Here is a 22,727-nt window from a genome sequence, read left to right as displayed (position 1 = left end):
AGGGGATTAATCAGAGAAAATGACTTTATCCCAGTCCTCAGCAGTCCAATCCCTGTACCTTTTGCAGAATATCAGTCTGTCCCTGATGTTTTTCCTGGGGAGAAGTGGCTTCTTTGCTGCCCTTCTTGACACCAGGCCATCCTCCAAAAGTCTTCGCCTCACTGTCCGTGCAGATGCACTCACACCTGCCTGCTGCCATTCCTGAGCAAGCTCTGTACTGGTGGTGCCCCGATCCCGCAGCTGAATCAACTTTAGGAGACGGTCCTGGCGCTTGCTGGACATTCTTGGGCGATTAAACCGCTCTCCTTGAAGTTCTTGATGATCCGATAAATGGTTGATTTAGGTGCAATCTTACTGGCAGCGATATCCTTGCCCGTGAAGCCTTTTTTGTGCAAAGCAATGATGACTGCACGTGTTTCCTTGCAGGTAACCATGGTTGACAAAGGAAGAACAATGATTCCAAGCACCACCCTCCTTTTGAAGCTTCCAGTCTGTTATTCAAACAATCAGCAAGACAGAGTGATCTCCAGCCTTGTTCTTATCAACACTCACACCTGTGTTAACGAGAGAATCACTGACATGATGTCAGCTGGTCCTTTTGTGGCAGGGCTGAGATGCAGTGGAAATGTTTTTGGGGGATTCAGTTCATTTGCATGGCAAAGAGGGACTTTACAATTGATTTGCAATTCATCTGATCCCTCGTCATAACATTCTGGAGTGTATGCAAATTGCCATCATACAAACTGAGGCAGAAGACCTCAGTTAATTCATGTCATTCTCAAACCTTTTGGCCACGACTGGACACAATCCATGTCTCAATTGTCTCAATCCTTTAAAATCCTTATTTAACCAGGTCTCCCCTTCGTCTACACTGATTTGAAGTGGATATAACAAGTGACATCAATATGTGTGTATATATATTTATATTTTATTTAACTAAGCAAGTCAGTTAAGAATAAATTCTTATTTACAATGACGGCCTACCCGGACGACGCTGGGCCAATTGTGCACCACCCTATGGGGACTCCCAATCACGGCCGGTTGTGATACAGCCTGGATTCAAACCAGGGTGTCTGTAGTGACACCTCAAGCACTGAGATGCAGTGTCTTAGACCGCTGTGCCACTCTGGAAATAAAATGTAAAAAGTAACACAATAACATAACAATAGCTAGCAGTGTGGAGGCTATATACAGGGGGTACCGGTACTGAGTCAGTGTGGAGGCTATATACAGGGGGTACCGGTACTGAGTCAGTGTGGAGGCTATATACAGGGTGTACCGGTACCGAGTCAATGTGGAGGTTATATACAGGGGGTACCGGTACCGAGTCAATGTGGAGGTTATATACATGGGGTACCGGTACCGAGTCAATGTGGAGGTTATATACAGGGGGTACCGGTACCGAGTCAATGTGGAGGTTATATACATGGGTTACCGGTACCGAGTCAATGTGGAGTGTGGAGATTATATACATGGGTTACCGGTACTGAGTCAATGTGGAGGTTATATACAGGGGGTACCGGTACCGAGTCGGTGTGGAGGTTATATACATGGGTTACCGGTACAGAGTCAGTGTGTGGGGGAACAGGTTGGTTGACACTGCCTATTATAGAGGTTCTGGTTGGCAGAAAGCTTGGCCCCAGTGATGTACTGGGGCGTACGCACTACCCTCTGTAGCACCTTATGGTCAGATGCCGAGCAGTTGCCATACCAGGCAGTGATGCAACCGGTCAAGATGCTCTCAACGGTGCAGCTGTCAAACTTTTAGAGGATCTGGGGACCCATACTCTGACATGGTGGTGTGTGGAGACTCTGACATGGTGGTGTGTGGAGACTCTGACGTGGTGGTGTGTGGAGACTCTGACGTGGTGGTGTGTGGAGACTCTGACGTGGTGGTGTGTGGAGACTCTGACGTGGTGGTGTGTGGAGACTCTGATGTGGTGGTGTGTGGTGACTCTGACGTGGTGGTGTGTGGAGACTCTGACGTGGTGGTGTGTGGAGACTCTGACGTGGTGGTGTGTGGAGACTCTGACGTGGTGGTGTGTGGAGACTCTGACGTGGTGGTGTGTGGAGACTCTGACGTGGTGGTGTGTGGAGACTCTGACGTGGTGGTGTGTGGAGACTGACGTGGTGGTGTGTGGAGACTCTGACGTGGTGGTGTGTGGAGACTCTGACGTGGTGGTGTGTGGAGACTCTGACGTGGTGGTGTGTGGAGACTCTGACGTGGTGGTGTGTGGAGACTCTGACGTGGTGGTGTGTGGAGACTCTGACGTGGTGGTGTGTGGAGACTCTGACGTGGTGGTGTGTGGAGACTCTGACGTGGTGGTGTGTGGAGACTCTGACGTGGTGGTGTGTGGAGACTCTGACGTGGTGGTGTGTGGAGACTCTGACGTGGTGGTGTGTGTCTTGCAGCTGTCCAGGAGAGGAACTCGTACGCGGTGAGCGTGTGGAAGAGGGTGAAAGCCAAGCTGGAGGGGAGAGATGTGGACCCCAGCAGGAGGATGAGTGTCACTGAGCAGGTAACTACACACTGAGCAGGTAACTACACACTGAGCAGGTAACTACACACTGAGCAGGTAACTACACACTGCTTTACACACTGAGCAGGTAACTACACACTGAGCAGGTAACTACACACTGAGCAGGTAACTACACACTGAGCAGGTAACTACACACTGAGCAGGTAACTACACACTGCTTTACACACTGAGCAGGCAGCTACACACTGCTTTACACACTGAGCAGGCAGCTACACACTGCTTTACACACTGAGCAGGCAGCTACACACTGCTTTACACACTGAGCAGGTAACTACACACTGAGCAGGTAACTACACACTGCTTTACACACTGAGCAGGTAACTACACACTGAGCAGGTAACTACACACTGAGCAGGCAGCTACACACTGCTTTACACACTGAGCAGGTAACTACACACTGCTTTACACACTGAGCAGGTAACTACACACTGAGCAGGTAACTACACACTGAGCAGGTAACTACACACTGAGCAGGTAACTACACACTGAGCAGGTAACTACACACTGAGCAGGTAACTACACACTGAGCAGGCAGCTACACACTGCTTTACACACTGAGCAGGTAACTATACACTGAGCAGGTAACTACACACTGAGCAGGCAACTACACACTGAGCAGGCAACTACACACTGAGCAGGCAGCTACACACTGAGCAGGTAACTACACACTGAGCAGGCAGCTACACACTGAGCAGGCAGCTACACACTGAGCAGGCAGCTACACACTGAGCAGGCAGCTACACACTGAGCAGGCAGCTACACACTGAGCAGGTAACTACACACTGCTTTACACACTGAGAAGGCAGCTACACACTGAGAAGGCAGCTACACACTGAGAAGGCAGCTACACACTGAGAAGGCAGCTACACACTGAGAAGGCAGCTACACACTGAGAAGGCAGCTACACACTGAGAAGGCAGCTACACACTGAGAAGGCAGCTACACACTGAGAAGGCAGCTACACACTGAGAAGGCAGCTACACACTGAGAAGGCAGCTAATCAAATCAAATCAAATCAAATTTATTTATATAGCCCTTCGTACATCAGCTGATATCTCAAAGTGCTGTACAGAAACCCAGCCTAAAACCCCAAACAGCAAACAATGCAGGTGTAAAAGCACGGTGGCTAGGAAAAACTCCCTAGAAAGGCCAGTGTGAGCTACACACTGAGAAGGCAGCTACACACTGAGAAGGCAGCTACACACTGAGAAGGCAGCTACACACTGAGAAGGCAGCTACACACTGCTTTACACACTGAGCAGGTAACTACACACTGAGCAGGTAACTACACACTGAGCAGGTAACTACACACTGAGCAGGTAGCTTCACACTGAGCAGGTAACTACACACTGAGCAGGTAGCTACACACTGAGCAGGCAGCTACACACTGAGCAGGTAACTACACACTGCTTTACACACTGAGAAGGCAGCTACACACTGAGAAGGCAGCTACACACTGAGAAGGCAGCTACACACTGAGAAGGCAGCTACACACTGAGAAGGCAGCTACACACTGAGAAGGCAGCTACACACTGAGAAGGCAGCTACACACTGAGAAGGCAGCTACACACTGAGAAGGCAGCTACACACTGAGAAGGCAGCTACACACTGCTTTACACACTGAGCAGGTAACTACACACTGAGCAGGTAACTACACACTGAGCAGGTAACTACACACTGAGCAGGTAACTACACACTGAGCAGGTAACTACACACTGAGCAGGTAGCTTCACACTGAGCAGGTAGCTACACACTGAGCAGGTAGCTACACACTGAGCAGGTAGCTACACACTGAGCAGGTAGCTACACACTGAGCAGGCAGCTACACACTGAGAAGGCAGCTACACACTGCTTTACACACTGAGCAGGCAGCTACACACTGAGCAGGCAGCTACACACTGCTTTACACACTGAGCAGGTAACTATACACTGAGCAGGCAGCTACACACTGCTTTACACACTGAGCAGGCAGCTACACACTGAGCAGGCAGCTACACACTGAGCAGGCAGCTACACACTGCTTTACACACTGAGCAGGCAGCTACACACTGAGCAGGCAGCTACACACTGAGCAGGCAGCTACACACTGAGCAGGCAGCTACACACTGCTTTACACACTGAGCAGGTAACTACACGCTGCTTTACACACTGAGCAGGCAGCTACACTCTGCTTTACACACTGAGCAGGCAGCTACACACTGCTTTACACACTGAGAAGGCAGCTACACACTGAGCAGGCAGCTACACACTGCTTTACACACTGAGCAGGCAGCTACACTCTGCTTTACACACTGAGCAGGCAGCTACACACTGAGCAGGCAGCTACACACTGCTTTACACACTGAGCAGGCAGCTACACACTGCTTTACACACTGAGCAGGCAGCTACACGCTGCTTTACACACTGAGCAGGCAGCTACACGCTGCTTTACACACTGAGCAGGCAGCTACACGCTGCTTTACACACTGAGCAGGCAGCTACACGCTGCTTTACACACTGAGCAGGCAGCTACATGCTGCTTTACACACTGTGCAGGCAGCTACACACTGAGCAGGCAGCTACACGCTGCTTTACACACTGAGCAGAGGTAGCTACACACTGCTTTACACACTGAGCAGGCAGCTAAACGCTGCTTTACACACTGAGCAGGCAGCTACACGCTGCTTTACACACTGAGCAGGCAGCTACACACTGAGCAGGCAGCTACACGCTGCTTTACACACTGAGCAGGCAGCTACACGCTGCTTTACACACTGAGCAGGTAGCTATACACTGAGCAGGCAGCTACACACTGCTTTACACACTGAGCAGGCAGCTACACACTGAGCAGGCAGCTACACACTGCTTTACACACTGAGCAGGCAGCTACACACTGAGCAGGCAGCTACACACTGCTTTACACACTGAGCAGGTAACTACACGCTGCTTTACACACTGAGCAGGCAGCTACACTCTGCTTTACACACTGAGCAGGCAGCTACACACTGCTTTACACACTGAGAAGGCAGCTACACACTGAGCAGGCAGCTACACACTGCTTTACACACTGAGCAGGCAGCTACACTCTGCTTTACACACTGAGCAGGCAGCTACACTCTGCTTTACACACTGAGCAGGCAGCTACACACTGAGCAGGTAACTACACACTGAGCAGGCAGCTACACACTGCTTTACACACTGAGCAGGTAACTATACACTGAGCAGGTAACTACACACTGAGCAGGCAACTACACACTGAGCAGGCAACTACACACTGAGCAGGCAGCTACACACTGAGCAGGTAACTACACACTGAGCAGGCAGCTACACACTGAGCAGGCAGCTACACACTGAGCAGGCAGCTACACACTGAGCAGGCAGCTACACACTGAGCAGGCAGCTACACACTGAGCAGGCAGCTACACACTGCTTTACACACTGAGCAGGCAGCTACACACTGAGAAGGCAGCTACACACTGAGAAGGCAGCTACACACTGAGAAGGCAGCTACACACTGAGAAGGCAGCTACACACTGAGAAGGCAGCTACACACTGAGAAGGCAGCTACACACTGAGAAGGCAGCTACACACTGAGAAGGCAGCTACACACTGAGAAGGCAGCTACACACTGCTTTACACACTGAGCAGGTAACTACACACTGAGCAGGTAACTACACACTGAGCAGGTAACTACACACTGAGCAGGTAACTACACACTGAGCAGGTAGCTTCACACTGAGCAGGTAACTACACACTGAGCAGGTAGCTACACACTGAGCAGGTAGCTACACACTGAGCAGGTAGCTACACACTGAGCAGGCAGCTACACACTGAGAAGGCAGCTACACACTGCTTTACACACTGAGCAGGCAGCTACACACTGAGCAGGCAGCTACACACTGCTTTACACACTGAGCAGGTAACTATACACTGAGCAGGCAGCTACACACTGCTTTACACACTGAGCAGGCAGCTACACACTGAGCAGGCAGCTACACACTGAGCAGGCAGCTACACACTGCTTTACACACTGAGCAGGCAGCTACACACTGAGCAGGCAGCTACACACTGAGCAGGCAGCTACACACTGAGCAGGCAGCTACACACTGCTTTACACACTGAGCAGGTAACTACACGCTGCTTTACACACTGAGCAGGCAGCTACACTCTGCTTTACACACTGAGCAGGCAGCTACACACTGCTTTACACACTGAGAAGGCAGCTACACACTGAGCAGGCAGCTACACACTGCTTTACACACTGAGCAGGCAGCTACACTCTGCTTTACACACTGAGCAGGCAGCTACACTCTGCTTTACACACTGAGCAGGCAGCTACACACTGAGCAGGCAGCTACACACTGAGCAGGCAGCTACACACTGCTTTACACACTGAGCAGGCAGCTACACACTGCTTTACACACTGAGCAGGCAGCTACACGCTGCTTTACACACTGAGCAGGCAGCTACACGCTGCTTTACACACTGAGCAGGCAGCTACACGCTGCTTTACACACTGAGCAGGCAGCTACACGCTGCTTTACACACTGAGCAGGCAGCTACACGCTGCTTTACACACTGAGCAGGCAGCTACACACTGAGCAGGCAGCTACACGCTGCTTTACACACTGAGCAGAGGTAGCTACACACTGCTTTACACACTGAGCAGGCAGCTACACACTGAGCAGGCAGCTACACACTGCTTTACACACTGAGCAGGCAGCTAAACGCTGCTTTACACACTGAGCAGGCAGCTACACGCTGCTTTACACACTGAGCAGGCAGCTACACACTGAGCAGGCAGCTACACGCTGCTTTACACACTGAGCAGGCAGCTACACACTGAGCAGGCAGCTACACACTGAGCAGGCAGCTACACACTGAGCAGGCAGCTACACACTGAGCAGGCAGCTACACACTGAGCAGGCAGCTACACACTGCTTTACACACTGAGCAGGCAGCTACACACTGAGAAGGCAGCTACACACTGAGAAGGCAGCTACACACTGAGAAGGCAGCTACACACTGAGAAGGCAGCTACACACTGAGAAGGCAGCTACACACTGAGAAGGCAGCTACACACTGAGAAGGCAGCTACACACTGAGAAGGCAGCTACACACTGAGAAGGCAGCTACACACTGAGAAGGCAGCTACACACTGAGAAGGCAGCTACACACTGAGAAGGCAGCTACACACTGCTTTACACACTGAGCAGGTAACTACACACTGAGCAGGTAACTACACACTGAGCAGGTAACTACACACTGAGCAGGTAGCTTCACACTGAGCAGGTAACTACACACTGAGCAGGTAGCTACACACTGAGCAGGCAGCTACACACTGAGCAGGTAACTACACACTGCTTTACACACTGAGAAGGCAGCTACACACTGAGAAGGCAGCTACACACTGAGAAGGCAGCTACACACTGAGAAGGCAGCTACACACTGAGAAGGCAGCTACACACTGAGAAGGCAGCTACACACTGAGAAGGCAGCTACACACTGAGAAGGCAGCTACACACTGAGAAGGCAGCTACACACTGAGAAGGCAGCTACACACTGAGAAGGCAGCTACACACTGAGAAGGCAGCTACACACTGAGAAGGCAGCTACACACTGCTTTACACACTGAGCAGGTAACTACACACTGAGCAGGTAACTACACACTGAGCAGGTAACTACACACTGAGCAGGTAGCTTCACACTGAGCAGGTAGCTACACACTGAGCAGGTAGCTACACACTGAGCAGGTAGCTACACACTGAGCAGGTAGCTACACACTGAGCAGGCAGCTACACACTGAGAAGGCAGCTACACACTGCTTTACACACTGAGCAGGCAGCTACACACTGAGCAGGCAGCTACACACTGCTTTACACACTGAGCAGGTAACTATACACTGAGCAGGCAGCTACACACTGCTTTACACACTGAGCAGGCAGCTACACACTGAGCAGGCAGCTACACACTGAGCAGGCAGCTACACACTGCTTTACACACTGAGCAGGCAGCTACACACTGAGCAGGCAGCTACACACTGAGCAGGCAGCTACACACTGAGCAGGCAGCTACACACTGCTTTACACACTGAGCAGGTAACTACACGCTGCTTTACACACTGAGCAGGCAGCTACACTCTGCTTTACACACTGAGCAGGCAGCTACACACTGCTTTACACACTGAGAAGGCAGCTACACACTGAGCAGGCAGCTACACACTGCTTTACACACTGAGCAGGCAGCTACACTCTGCTTTACACACTGAGCAGGCAGCTACACACTGAGCAGGCAGCTACACACTGAGCAGGCAGCTACACACTGCTTTACACACTGAGCAGGCAGCTACACACTGCTTTACACACTGAGCAGGCAGCTACACGCTGCTTTACACACTGAGCAGGCAGCTACACGCTGCTTTACACACTGAGCAGGCAGCTACACGCTGCTTTACACACTGAGCAGGCAGCTACACGCTGCTTTACACACTGAGCAGGCAGCTACACACTGAGCAGGCAGCTACACGCTGCTTTACACACTGAGCAGAGGTAGCTACACACTGCTTTACACACTGAGCAGGCAGCTACACACTGAGCAGGCAGCTACACACTGCTTTACACACTGAGCAGGCAGCTAAACGCTGCTTTACACACTGAGCAGGCAGCTACACGCTGCTTTACACACTGAGCAGGCAGCTACACACTGAGCAGGCAGCTACACGCTGCTTTACACACTGAGCAGGCAGCTACACGCTGCTTTACACACTGAGCAGGTAGCTATACACTGAGCAGGCAGCTACACACTGCTTTACACACTGAGCAGGCAGCTACACACTGAGCAGGCAGCTACACACTGCTTTACACACTGAGCAGGCAGCTACACACTGAGCAGGCAGCTACACACTGCTTTACACACTGAGCAGGTAACTACACGCTGCTTTACACACTGAGCAGGCAGCTACACTCTGCTTTACACACTGAGCAGGCAGCTACACACTGCTTTACACACTGAGAAGGCAGCTACACACTGAGCAGGCAGCTACACACTGCTTTACACACTGAGCAGGCAGCTACACTCTGCTTTACACACTGAGCAGGCAGCTACACTCTGCTTTACACACTGAGCAGGCAGCTACACACTGAGCAGGTAACTACACACTGAGCAGGCAGCTACACACTGCTTTACACACTGAGCAGGTAACTATACACTGAGCAGGTAACTACACACTGAGCAGGCAACTACACACTGAGCAGGCAACTACACACTGAGCAGGCAGCTACACACTGAGCAGGTAACTACACACTGAGCAGGCAGCTACACACTGAGCAGGCAGCTACACACTGAGCAGGCAGCTACACACTGAGCAGGCAGCTACACACTGAGCAGGCAGCTACACACTGAGCAGGCAGCTACACACTGCTTTACACACTGAGCAGGCAGCTACACACTGAGAAGGCAGCTACACACTGAGAAGGCAGCTACACACTGAGAAGGCAGCTACACACTGAGAAGGCAGCTACACACTGAGAAGGCAGCTACACACTGAGAAGGCAGCTACACACTGAGAAGGCAGCTACACACTGAGAAGGCAGCTACACACTGCTTTACACACTGAGCAGGTAACTACACACTGAGCAGGTAACTACACACTGAGCAGGTAACTACACACTGAGCAGGTAACTACACACTGAGCAGGTAGCTTCACACTGAGCAGGTAACTACACACTGAGCAGGCAGCTACACACTGAGCAGGCAGCTACACACTGAGCAGGCAGCTACACACTGAGCAGGCAGCTACACACTGAGCAGGCAGCTACACACTGAGCAGGCAGCTACACACTGCTTTACACACTGAGCAGGCAGCTACACACTGAGAAGGCAGCTACACACTGAGAAGGCAGCTACACACTGAGAAGGCAGCTACACACTGAGAAGGCAGCTACACACTGAGAAGGCAGCTACACACTGAGAAGGCAGCTACACACTGAGAAGGCAGCTACACACTGAGAAGGCAGCTACACACTGAGAAGGCAGCTACACACTGCTTTACACACTGAGCAGGTAACTACACACTGAGCAGGTAACTACACACTGAGCAGGTAACTACACACTGAGCAGGTAACTACACACTGAGCAGGTAGCTTCACACTGAGCAGGTAACTACACACTGAGCAGGTAGCTACACACTGAGCAGGTAGCTACACACTGAGCAGGTAGCTACACACTGAGCAGGCAGCTACACACTGAGAAGGCAGCTACACACTGCTTTACACACTGAGCAGGCAGCTACACACTGAGCAGGCAGCTACACACTGCTTTACACACTGAGCAGGTAACTATACACTGAGCAGGCAGCTACACACTGCTTTACACACTGAGCAGGCAGCTACACACTGAGCAGGCAGCTACACACTGAGCAGGCAGCTACACACTGCTTTACACACTGAGCAGGCAGCTACACACTGAGCAGGCAGCTACACACTGAGCAGGCAGCTACACACTGAGCAGGCAGCTACACACTGCTTTACACACTGAGCAGGTAACTACACGCTGCTTTACACACTGAGCAGGCAGCTACACTCTGCTTTACACACTGAGCAGGCAGCTACACACTGCTTTACACACTGAGAAGGCAGCTACACACTGAGCAGGCAGCTACACACTGCTTTACACACTGAGCAGGCAGCTACACTCTGCTTTACACACTGAGCAGGCAGCTACACTCTGCTTTACACACTGAGCAGGCAGCTACACACTGAGCAGGCAGCTACACACTGAGCAGGCAGCTACACACTGCTTTACACACTGAGCAGGCAGCTACACACTGCTTTACACACTGAGCAGGCAGCTACACGCTGCTTTACACACTGAGCAGGCAGCTACACGCTGCTTTACACACTGAGCAGGCAGCTACACGCTGCTTTACACACTGAGCAGGCAGCTACACGCTGCTTTACACACTGAGCAGGCAGCTACACGCTGCTTTACACACTGAGCAGGCAGCTACACACTGAGCAGGCAGCTACACGCTGCTTTACACACTGAGCAGAGGTAGCTACACACTGCTTTACACACTGAGCAGGCAGCTACACACTGAGCAGGCAGCTACACACTGCTTTACACACTGAGCAGGCAGCTAAACGCTGCTTTACACACTGAGCAGGCAGCTACACGCTGCTTTACACACTGAGCAGGCAGCTACACACTGAGCAGGCAGCTACACGCTGCTTTACACACTGAGCAGGCAGCTACACACTGAGCAGGCAGCTACACACTGAGCAGGCAGCTACACACTGAGCAGGCAGCTACACACTGAGCAGGCAGCTACACACTGAGCAGGCAGCTACACACTGCTTTACACACTGAGCAGGCAGCTACACACTGAGAAGGCAGCTACACACTGAGAAGGCAGCTACACACTGAGAAGGCAGCTACACACTGAGAAGGCAGCTACACACTGAGAAGGCAGCTACACACTGAGAAGGCAGCTACACACTGAGAAGGCAGCTACACACTGAGAAGGCAGCTACACACTGAGAAGGCAGCTACACACTGAGAAGGCAGCTACACACTGAGAAGGCAGCTACACACTGAGAAGGCAGCTACACACTGCTTTACACACTGAGCAGGTAACTACACACTGAGCAGGTAACTACACACTGAGCAGGTAACTACACACTGAGCAGGTAGCTTCACACTGAGCAGGTAACTACACACTGAGCAGGTAGCTACACACTGAGCAGGCAGCTACACACTGAGCAGGTAACTACACACTGCTTTACACACTGAGAAGGCAGCTACACACTGAGAAGGCAGCTACACACTGAGAAGGCAGCTACACACTGAGAAGGCAGCTACACACTGAGAAGGCAGCTACACACTGAGAAGGCAGCTACACACTGAGAAGGCAGCTACACACTGAGAAGGCAGCTACACACTGAGAAGGCAGCTACACACTGAGAAGGCAGCTACACACTGAGAAGGCAGCTACACACTGAGAAGGCAGCTACACACTGAGAAGGCAGCTACACACTGCTTTACACACTGAGCAGGTAACTACACACTGAGCAGGTAACTACACACTGAGCAGGTAACTACACACTGAGCAGGTAGCTTCACACTGAGCAGGTAGCTACACACTGAGCAGGTAGCTACACACTGAGCAGGTAGCTACACACTGAGCAGGTAGCTACACACTGAGCAGGCAGCTACACACTGAGAAGGCAGCTACACACTGCTTTACACACTGAGCAGGCAGCTACACACTGAGCAGGCAGCTACACACTGCTTTACACACTGAGCAGGTAACTATACACTGAGCAGGCAGCTACACACTGCTTTACACACTGAGCAGGCAGCTACACACTGAGCAGGCAGCTACACACTGAGCAGGCAGCTACACACTGCTTTACACACTGAGCAGGCAGCTACACACTGAGCAGGCAGCTACACACTGAGCAGGCAGCTACACACTGAGCAGGCAGCTACACACTGCTTTACACACTGAGCAGGTAACTACACGCTGCTTTACACACTGAGCAGGCAGCTACACTCTGCTTTACACACTGAGCAGGCAGCTACACACTGCTTTACACACTGAGAAGGCAGCTACACACTGAGCAGGCAGCTACACACTGCTTTACACACTGAGCAGGCAGCTACACTCTGCTTTACACACTGAGCAGGCAGCTACACACTGAGCAGGCAGCTACACACTGAGCAGGCAGCTACACACTGCTTTACACACTGAGCAGGCAGCTACACACTGCTTTACACACTGAGCAGGCAGCTACACGCTGCTTTACACACTGAGCAGGCAGCTACACGCTGCTTTACACACTGAGCAGGCAGCTACACGCTGCTTTACACACTGAGCAGGCAGCTACACGCTGCTTTACACACTGAGCAGGCAGCTACATGCTGCTTTACACACTGAGCAGGCAGCTACACACTGAGCAGGCAGCTACACGCTGCTTTACACACTGAGCAGAGGTAGCTACACACTGCTTTACACACTGAGCAGGCAGCTACACACTGAGCAGGCAGCTACACACTGCTTTACACACTGAGCAGGCAGCTAAACGCTGCTTTACACACTGAGCAGGCAGCTACACGCTGCTTTACACACTGAGCAGGCAGCTACACACTGAGCAGGCAGCTACACGCTGCTTTACACACTGAGCAGGCAGCTACACGCTGCTTTACACACTGAGCAGGTAGCTATACACTGAGCAGGCAGCTACACACTGCTTTACACACTGAGCAGGCAGCTACACACTGAGCAGGCAGCTACACACTGCTTTACACACTGAGCAGGCAGCTACACACTGAGCAGGCAGCTACACACTGCTTTACACACTGAGCAGGTAACTACACGCTGCTTTACACACTGAGCAGGCAGCTACACTCTGCTTTACACACTGAGCAGGCAGCTACACACTGCTTTACACACTGAGAAGGCAGCTACACACTGAGCAGGCAGCTACACACTGCTTTACACACTGAGCAGGCAGCTACACTCTGCTTTACACACTGAGCAGGCAGCTACACTCTGCTTTACACACTGAGCAGGCAGCTACACACTGAGCAGGTAACTACACACTGAGCAGGCAGCTACACACTGCTTTACACACTGAGCAGGTAACTATACACTGAGCAGGTAACTACACACTGAGCAGGCAACTACACACTGAGCAGGCAACTACACACTGAGCAGGCAGCTACACACTGAGCAGGTAACTACACACTGAGCAGGCAGCTACACACTGAGCAGGCAGCTACACACTGAGCAGGCAGCTACACACTGAGCAGGCAGCTACACACTGAGCAGGCAGCTACACACTGAGCAGGCAGCTACACACTGCTTTACACACTGAGCAGGCAGCTACACACTGAGAAGGCAGCTACACACTGAGAAGGCAGCTACACACTGAGAAGGCAGCTACACACTGAGAAGGCAGCTACACACTGAGAAGGCAGCTACACACTGAGAAGGCAGCTACACACTGAGAAGGCAGCTACACACTGAGAAGGCAGCTACACACTGCTTTACACACTGAGCAGGTAACTACACACTGAGCAGGTAACTACACACTGAGCAGGTAACTACACACTGAGCAGGTAACTACACACTGAGCAGGTAGCTTCACACTGAGCAGGTAACTACACACTGAGCAGGTAGCTACACACTGAGCAGGTAGCTACACACTGAGCAGGTAGCTACACACTGAGCAGGCAGCTACACACTGAGAAGGCAGCTACACACTGCTTTACACACTGAGCAGGCAGCTACACACTGAGCAGGCAGCTACACACTGCTTTACACACTGAGCAGGTAACTATACACTGAGCAGGCAGCTACACACTGCTTTACACACTGAGCAGGCAGCTACACACTGAGCAGGCAGCTACACACTGAGCAGGCAGCTACACACTGCTTTACACACTGAGCAGGCAGCTACACACTGAGCAGGCAGCTACACACTGAGCAGGCAGCTACACACTGAGCAGGCAGCTACACACTGCTTTACACACTGAGCAGGTAACTACACGCTGCTTTACACACTGAGCAGGCAGCTACACTCTGCTTTACACACTGAGCAGGCAGCTACACACTGCTTTACACACTGAGAAGGCAGCTACACACTGAGCAGGCAGCTACACACTGCTTTACACACTGAGCAGGCAGCTACACTCTGCTTTACACACTGAGCAGGCAGCTACACTCTGCTTTACACACTGAGCAGGCAGCTACACACTGAGCAGGCAGCTACACACTGAGCAGGCAGCTACACACTGCTTTACACACTGAGCAGGCAGCTACACACTGCTTTACACACTGAGCAGGCAGCTACACGCTGCTTTACACACTGAGCAGGCAGCTACACGCTGCTTTACACACTGAGCAGGCAGCTACACGCTGCTTTACACACTGAGCAGGCAGCTACACGCTGCTTTACACACTGAGCAGGCAGCTACACACTGAGCAGGCAGCTACACGCTGCTTTACACACTGAGCAGAGGTAGCTACACACTGCTTTACACACTGAGCAGGCAGCTACACACTGAGCAGGCAGCTACACACTGAGCAGGCAGCTACACACTGCTTTACACACTGAGCAGGCAGCTAAACGCTGCTTTACACACTGAGCAGGCAGCTACACGCTGCTTTACACACTGAGCAGGCAGCTACACACTGAGCAGGCAGCTACACGCTGCTTTACACACTGAGCAGGTAACTACACACTGAGCAGGCAGCTACACGCTGCTTTACACACTGAGCAGGTAGCTATACACTGAGCAGGCAGCTATACACTGAGCAGGCAGCTACACACTGCTTTACACACTGAGCAGGCAGCTACACACTGAGCAGGCAGCTACACACTGAGCAGGCAGCTACACACTGCTTTACACACTGAGCAGGCAGCTACACACTGAGCAGGCAGCTACACACTGCTTTACACACTGAGCAGGTAACTACACGCTGCTTTACACACTGAGCAGGCAGCTACACTCTGCTTTACACACTGAGCAGGCAGCTACACACTGCTTTACACACTGAGAAGGCAGCTACACACTGAGCAGGCAGCTACACACTGCTTTACACACTGAGCAGGCAGCTACACTCTGCTTTACACACTGAGCAGGCAGCTACACTCTGCTTTACACACTGAGCAGGCAGCTACACACTGAGCAGGCAGCTACACACTGAGCAGGCAGCTACACACTGCTTTACACACTGAGCAGGCAGCTACACACTGCTTTACACACTGAGCAGGCAGCTACACGCTGCTTTACACACTGAGCAGGCAGCTACACGCTGCTTTACACACTGAGCAGGCAGCTACACGCTGCTTTACACACTGAGCAGGCAGCTACACGCTGCTTTACACACTGAGCAGGCAGCTGCAGGCAGCTACACACTGAGCAGGCAGTTACATGCTGTTTTACACACTGAGCCAAGGTAGCTACACACTGCTTTACACACTGAGCAGGCAGCTACACACTGAGCCGGCAGCTACACACTGCTTTACACACTGAGCAGGCAGCTAAACGCTGCTTTACACACTGAGCAGGCAGCTACACGCTGCTTTACACACTGAGCAGGCAGCTACACACTGAGCAGGCAGCTACACGCTGCTTTACACACTGAGCAGGTAACTACACACTGAGCAGGCAGCTACACGCTGCTTTACACACTGAGCAGGTAGCTATACACTGAGCAGGCAGCTACACACTGCTTTACACACTGAGCTGGCAGCTACACACTGAGCAGGCAGCTACACACTGAGCAGGCAGCTACACACTGCTTTACACACTGAGCAGGCAGCTACACACTGCTTTACACACTGAGCAGGTAACTACACGCTGCTTTACACACTGAGCAGGCAGCTACACTCTGCTTTACACACTGAGCAGGCAGCTACACACTGCTTTACACACTGAGAAGGCAGCTACACACTGAGCAGGCAGCTACACACTGCTTTACACACTGAGCAGGCAGCTACACTCTGCTTTACACACTGAGCAGGCAGCTACACTCTGCTTTACACACTGAGCAGGCAGCTACACACTGAGCAGGCAGCTACACACTGAGCAGGCAGCTACACACTGCTTTACACACTGAGCAGGCAGCTACACACTGCTTTACACACTGAGCAGGCAGCTACACGCTGCTTTACACACTGAGCAGGCAGCTACACGCTGCTTTACACACTGAGCAGGCAGCTACACGCTGCTTTACACACTGAGCAGGCAGCTACACGCTGCTTTACACACTGAGCAGGCAGCTACACGCTGCTTTACACACTGAGCAGGCAGCTACACGCTGCTTTACACACTGAGCAGAGGTAGCTACACACTGCTTTACACACTGAGCAGGCAGCTACACACTGAGCAGGCAGCTACACACTGAGCCGGCAGCTACACACTGCTTTACACACTGAGCAGGCAGCTAAACGCTGCTTTACACACTGAGCAGGCAGCTACACGCTGCTTTACACACTGAGCAGGCAGCTACACGCTGCTTTACACACTGAGCAGGCAGCTACACACTGAGCAGGCAGCTACACGCTGCTTTACACACTGAGCAGGTAACTACACACTGAGCAGGCAGCTACACACTGAGCAGGCAGCTACACGCTGCTTTACATACTGAGCAGGCAGCTACACACTGAGGAGGCAGCTACACACTGCTTTACACACTGAGCAGGCAGCTACACGCTGCTTTACACACCGAGCAGGCAGCTACACACTGCTTTACACACTGAGCAGGCAGCTACACGCTGCTTTACACACGGAGCAGGCAGCTACATGCTGCTTTACACACTGAGCAGGCAGCTACACACTGCTTTACACACTGAGCAGGCAGCTACACACTGAGGAGGCAGCTACACGCTGCTTTACACACTGAGCAGGCAGCTACACACTGAGCAGGCAGCTACACGCTGCTTTACACACTGAGCAGGTAACTACACACTGAGCAGGCAGCTACACACTGAGCAGGCAGCTACACGCTGCTTTACATACTGAGCAGGCAGCTACACACTGAGGAGGCAGCTACACACTGCTTTACACACTGAGCAGGCAGCTACACGCTGCTTTACACACTGAGCAGGCAGCTACACACTGCTTTACACACTGAGCAGGCAGCTACACGCTGCTTTACACACGGAGCAGGCAGCTACATGCTGCTTTACACACTGAGCAGGCAGCTACACACTGCTTTACACACTGAGCAGGCAGCTACACACTGAGCAGGCAGCTACACACTGAGCAGGCAGCTACACACTGCTTTACACACTGAGCAGGCAGCTACACACTGCTTTACACACTGAGCAGGCAGCTACACACTGCTTTACACACTGAGCAGGCAGCTACACACTGAGCAGGCAGCTACACACTGCTTTACACACTGAGCAGGCAGCTACACACTGAGCAGGCAGCTACACGCTGCTTTACACACTGAGCAGGCAGCTACACGCTGCTTTACACACTGAGCAGGCAGCTACACGCTGCTTTACACACTGAGCAGGCAGCTACACGCTGCTTTACACACTGAGCAGGCAGCTACACACTGCTTTACACACTGAACAGCCAGCTACACGCTGCTTTACACACTGAGCAGGCAGCTACACGCTGCTTTACACACTGAGCAGGCAGCTACACACTGCTTTACACACTGAACAGGCAGCTACACACTGAGGAGGCAGCTACACGCTGCTTTACACACTGAGCAGGCAGCTACACACTGCTTTACACACTGAGCAGGCAGCTACACACTGCTTTACACACTGAACAGGCAGCTACACACTGAGGAGGCAGCTACACGCTGCTTTACACACTGAGCAGGCAGCTACACACTGAGCAGGCAGCTACACGCTGCTTTACACACTGAGCAGGTAACTACACACTGAGCAGGCAGCTACACACTGAGCAGGCAGCTACACGCTGCTTTACATACTGAGCAGGCAGCTACACACTGAGGAGGCAGCTACACACTGCTTTACACACTGAGCAGGCAGCTACACGCTGCTTTACACACTGAGCAGGCAGCTACACACTGCTTTACACACTGAGCAGGCAGCTACACGCTGCTTTACACACGGAGCAGGCAGCTACATGCTGCTTTACACACTGAGCAGGCAGCTACACACTGCTTTACACACTGAGCAGGCAGCTACACACTGAGCAGGCAGCTACACACTGAGCAGGCAGCTACACACTGCTTTACACACTGAGCAGGCAGCTACACACTGCTTTACACACTGAGCAGGCAGCTACACACTGAGCAGGCAGCTACACACTGCTTTACACACTGAGCAGGCAGCTACACACTGAGCAGGCAGCTACACGCTGCTTTACACACTGAGCAGGCAGCTACACGCTGCTTTACACACTGAGCAGGCAGCTACACGCTGCTTTACACACTGAGCAGGCAGCTACACGCTGCTTTACACACTGAACAGCCAGCTACACGCTGCTTTACACACTGAGCAGGCAGCTACACACTGCTTTACACACTGAACAGCCAGCTACACGCTGCTTTACACACTGAGCAGGCAGCTACACGCTGCTTTACACACTGAGCAGGCAGCTACACACTGCTTTACACACTGAGCAGCCAGCTACACACTTTGTTGACTACACTTTCCACCTCCTTTGCCTTATCCCGGTCTCTCTCTCTCCTCCTCCTCCATCCCTCTCTCCCCTACCTGTCTCCCCACCTCCCCTCTCTCCTCTCCAGGTGGACTGTGTGATAAAGGAGGCCACCAATGTGGACAACCTGTCCCAGCTGTACGAGGGCTGGACAGCCTGGGTGTGAATGGGGTCTCCCTGTGGTGCATCTCTTTGGTTCCAGCACACAACAGAGCCTCGCAGAGGGAGGGTTAGCCATCCAACCCAACCTCCAGACCAGACACCCGGATACGTACATACCCTGTTACCCACCTGTCCTGTTCTGGCAGGGTTAGGGTTAGGTGTGTCTGTCTGGGCCTGGGGGGTGAAGGAAGGAGAGGAGGAGCCACTGGAGCAGCAGCACCCAACCGTGCCACACGCTGATGGGGAAGGAGAGGGAAAGGGGGGGGGGGTTCAAGATACTCCCCCCACCCCGATATAACCTCCTAGGGGTCCACCATGGAGCCCCTACTCCCGTACCGTAGCAGCACTAGAGCTGTCTGTCTGCCTGGCTGATTGGCTGGCTAAACCCAGTCCCACCCAACCTGCCACCTGGCTATAGACCAAGCTAACACAACCAGCTAAAGGGTCACTCTGCAGTCTGTCTGCAGCCAGATCTGACCACTCTGCTTGTCTGTACGGGTGGGGGGGGTCTGTCTGAGACAGGAAGGGGAGCAGAAGTATTGGTAGGGAAGGTATGGTGATAAGGCCCTCCCCCTCTACACTATGTTTTGAATAACCTTTACCCTCCCCTAATGAAAACCACCACCCTCCACTCACTGTTACCACCGATGACAACCCCCCCCTTTAACAGCTGAGCTGGTTTACCCAGCAATGCTGTTGGGTTTGGACCTCATTCAAAGGGGCGGAGAAAGGGGAGGCTTTGCCGGGTGTGGTCTGAAGAGCTGATTGGCTGCACCTGTTTTGAAACCAATCTCCCTGATGGTACAGTGATTCTGATTGGCCAGCGACTGAGCTGCGTGATTTATGACTGGGCAGGTGTGGAGTGTGGGCGGGGGAAGGGAAGAATCTGTTGGCTCAGTGGGACTCCATCCAAAGCCTGAGAGGGGAAATGCTTTCAGGAAATAAAATAGTGTAATCAGACTGTCTTTTTTTTCTTTCTTTTTTCTTCTCTAAAACATTTATTGTAAAAACTGAAGAAAAAAACATACTTATTTTACAAAGCTCTTTAGAAATTGTGTATCACACAAGTTTGACATAAATGGATTATCAAATGGAGATGGGGTTTTTTTGGGGGGGGGGGGAAGATTCACAGTCGTGTGGCGTTTTCTTTTCATTCATATGTTTCGGCACTGCGTAACGATGTGCCTCAAGTTAACTAATCCTATTGTCTGAAGTTAACTTTTATTTTTTGAGGGGAGTTAAAGATTTCGGGATTGACTGAGAAAGGATGACAACGTGGTCAAAGTTCTAGCTAGTTGCTATCTGAACCCTTGGTCTACGTCCCAAACAGCACCATATCCCCTATACAGTGCACTACTTTTGACCAGACACATATGTGGGTCAAAGGTCGTGCCCTAAATAGGGAATAGGGTGCCATTTGGAATGCAAGCCTTGACCTGAGAGAAATCCATGTAATAATCATTTTTCTTCAATCTTTCTTCATATCTGTTGTATTTTGTAGGCTTCTCTCCTCCCTATCCCTTGTTTATAAAATAGAAAAGCTTTAGACTAGATTGATTCCTTTTTTTGACTTGCTGCCTTGCCTGTGAGTGAGTAGTAGTACTAGTAGTAGTAGTACTAGTAGCAGCAGTAGTAGTAGTAGTAGTAGTAGTAGTAGTAGTGGTAGTAGTAGTAGCAGTAGCAGTAGCAGTAGTAGTAGTAGTAGTAGTAGTAGTAGTAGCCTTCCTTCCTGATATGGGATGTATACTCTTCCAGCTTGTGTTTTATTGATCCTTACTGACTGACCCTCTAGTTTTACCTTTTTAGTGGGAGAAATAAGTAGAATAGATAAGTAAAGGAGTAGTGGGTGTTTTTTGATGATCGTGCAAAACTGCTATTTCTTAAAGGTTTTATTAGATTTAGTTTGAAATAAAATTGCATTTAAAATGGTCGTCTGTTTCCGTCTCTTGCATATGTTCTGCAAATACAAAACATAAATGGGTATATTTTTTTTATTTTATTAACTAGGTGATAGAGGAATTTTTAATTCCCTTATGTTTTATTGCCAAAACCAATTAAATTCGCACTCATTTCTAATTCATGATAAGTTGTAAGTTTATCATTTGCATGAATTAGCAAGAGACCAGTCTTAAAAAACAAGTTCAGCATTTATTCTCGATGAGTACTGACCCAAAATACAAAGAACATTACATTTTAAAACTGAAGAAGACATAAAATGACGTCATCAGTTACACCCCCTCTCCCAGTCTTACAATGGCGTAGTATTCGGTCCTGGAGATAGTTTCACTCCCCTCATAAACTACATTCCAACCTGCCTAAAGGATATACTTCTCTCTGCTAATGGAATCCAACCAAAACATTCTTATCTGTTTGAAGTACTATCTTATCTCTGCTTTAAAACTTTCCCAGGAGACACAGACACAATTAATTTCTGCTTACATTTTCAGTAACAGTACAATTAAGAACCCATACTTTTCAAATCATAACATAATAGTATTAGCATGAATGGTTCTAATCATTAAAGTATACATAATTGATCATCTAAACTATATTTTCCTCTATCAATCCTCCCTTTGATCAAATATTATACATTCAATTCTACATCTAGTTTTATTTAATCATAAAAAATGAAAGTATAAAGGAACTTAACTAACCTTTTTATAGAGGTTTATCAGATTATCATATGAATAGACACATAATCAACAAATCAATTATAAATGTTTATCCAACTCTCCACATTTCATTAATCAATTCTAACCTTAACTCCAACTGTTTTTAAACCTACATCAGAATCATAACTCTTCCTTCCGGAATTCTTTTTTGTTTTTGTTTTTACAATCTTTATCAAAAAACAGTTTAATCGTTGAAACAAATTACAATCTAATTCCC

The 22,727-nt window shown here is 50.8% G+C and overlaps 1 pseudogene; it reads left to right on the top strand.

The window, feature by feature from the left end:
- LOC124022789 overlaps nt 1-21,768 on the top strand; it is a 104,026-nt pseudogene extending 82,258 nt beyond the window's left edge.
- Nucleotides 21,769-22,727: the final 959 nt, after the last annotated feature.

Source organism: Oncorhynchus gorbuscha, unplaced genomic scaffold (genome assembly GCF_021184085.1).
Source record: "Oncorhynchus gorbuscha isolate QuinsamMale2020 ecotype Even-year unplaced genomic scaffold, OgorEven_v1.0 Un_scaffold_1426, whole genome shotgun sequence".
NCBI lineage: Eukaryota > Metazoa > Chordata > Actinopteri > Salmoniformes > Salmonidae > Oncorhynchus > Oncorhynchus gorbuscha.
The sequence above is the reverse complement of the archived record's forward strand: the minus strand, read 5'-3'. Positions and strand labels throughout refer to the sequence as shown.